Genomic DNA, 4,508 nt, shown 5'->3' on the forward strand with positions numbered 1-4,508 from the left:
ATTACACAAGGTATCTTAGACACTCAAAATAATACTTAATTGAAATTCAGCAAATAGCTATGAAATATCTCTAAATAATATCCTCAATGGTTTCATAACTGATTTTTTTTTTTTTTAAAGCATGCTTTTCACTTCGGGAGGCCAAGACGGGCGAATCACGAGGCAGGAGATCGAGACCATCCTGGCTAACACGGTGAAACCCCGTCTCTACTAAAAATACAAAAAAATTAGCCAGGCGTGGTGGCGGGCACCTGTAGTCCCAGCTACTCAGGAGGCTGAGGCAGGAGAATGGCATGAATCCGGGAGGTGGAGCTTGCAATGAGCTGAGTTGGGGCCACTGCACTCCAGCCTGGGCGACAGAGAGAGACTCCGTCTCAAAAAAAAAAGCATGTTTTTGAAAGTATCTTAAAAGTTAGATTCTGCCAAGCATGGTAGCTCATGCAGGTAATCTCAGCATTTTCAGAGGCTGAGGCAGGAGGATGGCTTGAGTTCAGGATTTCAGGATCAGCCTGGGCAACATAGTGAGACACTATCTCTACAAAAGAAAAGAAAAAAAAAAAAAATGTTGGTGCGGGTGGCAGGCACCTGTGGTCCTAGCTAGGCAGAAAGCTGAGACGGGAGGATTGCTAGATAGACACCAGGAAGACCAGGCTGCAGTCAGCTGAAATGACATCACTGCACTCTAGTGTTAGAAGACAGAATGAGACCTTGTTTCAAAAAACAAACAAACAAAAAAAGGTTACATTTTTGTCTGTCACCAAAGAATGCTTCATTACTTTTTAAATATAAATATATGTATGTCTGGACTTTACTTTCTGCTTCATTGTTGAGACTATACTACTTGAAGCATAATTTGATAATAAAAATGCTTTTGAACAAAAGAATCTACATCATGAAATAAGTTGTAGAGAATAATTTTTTTTTCTACAGTTATTAAGAAAAAAATACTATTTTTTGTTCAGACCGGAAAATATCTTTGAGGTTTTCTTGGGTCATAATGATACTATCTTTATGTTTTACAAATTCATTTGATAATAAATTACAATTAAAACCATTTTTTCGGAGAACATAATTGATTAAACCTTATGTTTTAATTGAAATGTGAGACCACTGTAGGCTTCATGGTGGCCCCCAAAAAGATACTTCTACAGTGTGAATATTAATTTTTATGACAAAATATGTGATTAAGTAATTGAATGAAGGAGCTGGTCCTGGATTATCTAGATTGGCTAAATTCAATTATAAGTGTTCTCAAAGAGTGAGACAGAGAATTATTAAACAGACACAGAAGAGGAGAGCACAAGGTAAAGATGGACAAGATTTTATTAACGCAGTCACAAAACAATGAATGAGAACAGGCACCAGAAACAGAGATTCAAGAGGAGTTGCAGCCCCATCTACACCTTGCTTTTGGAGTCATGACCTCCAGATTGTGAAAAAAATAAATTTCTGTTGTTTTAAGTATCAAGCGTGTGATAATTTGTTACAGCAGCTCTAAAAAACTAATAGAGAGATTGAACTAGCATTTTAAATTGTGATAATATTGAAATTAAATAATGATGTGGTTTGTAAAATCCATACACTGAAATAATCACAGTGTACAATGTCAATTGTAGTGTACTCAGTACACATTATAGTCTATTCTACTTAGAAAATGATAAAAGTTATTACTTGTAGAAGTTGAATCATTCTGCATGTACATTTTGTAAAACTTTAGTATAAGTTTTTAAGCTATGGTTAATATTTTCACTATAGAATTAACCTGACATTTTGGCTCCACTCTTGAAATGTGAAAAGTAAGACTTTAAAAGGATTTAAGAAATGATAAACACTAACGAGACTGATTTTAATAATGGGGCAGGCATTTTACTGTATAATATGAATTTTATGTTGTAGTCAAGATGTCTCAAATGGTTACAGTTCATATTTCCTACCATTTTTATCAGTAACTCCAAATTTTGACAGTTTTCAAGAACTTAAAACAGGGATTACTCTTTATACCTGTATTGAGCCTTCCTTTCTGTTTCTTTAATAAACTGAAATATATTCAAGATCATTTGTGGTTAATAGAGTGCTTTTGAATTTTCATATGATTCATAATATTCATAATATTTGTGCCAACATCCAAAATGGGGCTCTGAGGCTGGGCAAGGTTTGCATTTTAAGAATGAGAGAAGATTCACTCACTTTTATGTAAGGCTGTAGAACAGCTTTAACATGACTCAGTGAGACAGGTCAATCTTCCTTGATATTCATTTGTCCTTGAGCCCTGTCACTCCATTTGTCAAGCACGTCTCAATGGAATAAGTACCATTCATTTTTAATCAGTTGATATTACTTCTCTCACTATAATCATCTAGAACGTTGTCTAACTACATGTGTTGCTATGGAGACCTTCTTGTATTCATCACAAATTTTTAATCTTTCAGTACATGAACAATAAAAAAGTACTAGCATTTTCCATGGACTTGCTCCCTCTTCATATTTATTGGACAACATGAGATAGGATAAGTAAATGGCAGTATTAAAAAATGCATATAGCACATTATGTCCAGTAATTGCTCTGTGAATGAAGGAAATTTCAAAGCACAAATGGTTGCTTGTTTTGTGACAAGTTACGGCAGGCAGACAGCACATAGATTCCAGTACTGCAGCTTAATATGCCCAGCAATAATTCAGAAAACAATAGTTTCTGTTACTTTTACAACCTCTCTAAGACACTTTTTTAGATTAACCCTGACTTCATAATATTGTTATTAACTTTTCAAATGTGCCAAGATAATAGGAAACACAGTCCATTATATTTGTAAGTCTTCAACTTGTTTTTATTTTCTGCTTGGGTCTCCATAGCATTTAGTCATGTATTAATCAAATTATTCATTTCTAAACATTTATGGACTGTTTTGAAACCTTATTCTAGGAAAACTTAAAGAAGCAAAATAGTAGAAGGCAATAGCCCTTGTCATGATTAAGCTAAATGTAAAGACCTAAAACATACCAGCAGAACTAGGAGCATATTAACATTAAGAGCATTATGTAGAATGTAAAAACCTACAAAATAATATTATGTCACTGTATCAATAAAATGTAGAATTCCAGACAAGGAAAGTATCTATGTAATCTGTCATAGACAAAATTGTTCTCAAGCAAGTGTTCTGAACACTTGCTTTCTTCGGTTTCCTTTCTGTCTGAAGATTACTTAAGTTTTCTTAATTCTCCAGTATTCTCACTACTTCTCTCACTCTTCTTATTTATTAGCTCAAATGAGAAATGGAGTTTACCAAATAAGAACTCCATCAATTTGCTAATACAAAAATTTTCGATTTCCTCTAATATGCAGTAACTTTTCAACCACTTTCGGCTCTTTCCTGACTGGCACCATAGTTCAATGTTTTTTAAACTTTGGTGCTCATCAGAATTGTTACCAAAACACTAGGTCCAGTCTAGGCCCTGCTGCTCACCACACAGAATGTCAATCACTGAGACAATGAGTATTACCAAGGAAGATGGCTTTAATGGGGTGCTGTAGCAGAGGAGAAGGGAGATCAGTCTTAAATCCATCTCCCTGTCTAAAATTAGGGTTTTATATAGTGGGAAAGAATTACAACTGTGTGTAAGAAAACATGAACTAGCGAGGGGTAAGGAGGTAATCATAAGGGATGAGGGGTCTGGCATCTCATTGCCTGGATGAGATGATCTGGTGAGTTGATGTTCTTTGACAGTTTTTGGAGAACAGAGGAACATTTCCTAAGGAAGGAACTCAATAAAACAAATGTAAGTTTCAAGCTTTAAGACCAGAATGGTTAATTTCTATGTTTATCCAAAAAATCTGCCTATGGAACTATTGAGTGTTTCTGAGTCATATTGAGGACTTGTTAAAACACAAATTGTGGGGGGCACGCTGGCTCATGCCTGTAATTCCAGCACTTTGGGAGGCCAAGGCGGGCGGATCACGTGAGGTTGGGAGTTCGTGACCAGCCTGACCAACATAGAGAAATCCCATTTCTACCTAAAAAAAAAAAAAAAGAAGAAGACACAAAATCAGCCGGGTGTGGTGGCACATGCCTGTAATCACAGCTACTCGGGAGGCGGAGGCAGGAGAATGGCTTGAATCCAGGAGGCGGAGGTTGTGGTGAGCCAAGATCCTGCCATTGCACTCCAGCCTGGGCAACAAGAACAAAGCTCCATCTCAAAAAAAACAAACAAAAAACAACAACAACAAAAAAGCACATTGATTGGGCCTAGTTCTGGTATGAAACTCTCACATTTGCATGTCTATCAAGGTCCTCCAATTTTTTTGTTATAGAGATACTATGTATTAATTTTAAACTATGCAATTATTTTATATCTTTTATATGTAATGTAAAATATGAAAATATTTTGTTCATTGCTATTTCTGCATCCATAAGTAACTTTTTAATTAATAAAACAGGACATAATATTGTAAAATTATTTTAATCAGTAAAAATTTGAAATTATTATTTTCAGGTGAAATAATAAAATATTTT

The sequence above is a fragment of the Rhinopithecus bieti genome, unplaced genomic scaffold, assembly GCF_001698545.2.
Source record: "Rhinopithecus bieti isolate Rb0 unplaced genomic scaffold, ASM169854v2 scaffold_61955, whole genome shotgun sequence".
NCBI lineage: Eukaryota > Metazoa > Chordata > Mammalia > Primates > Cercopithecidae > Rhinopithecus > Rhinopithecus bieti.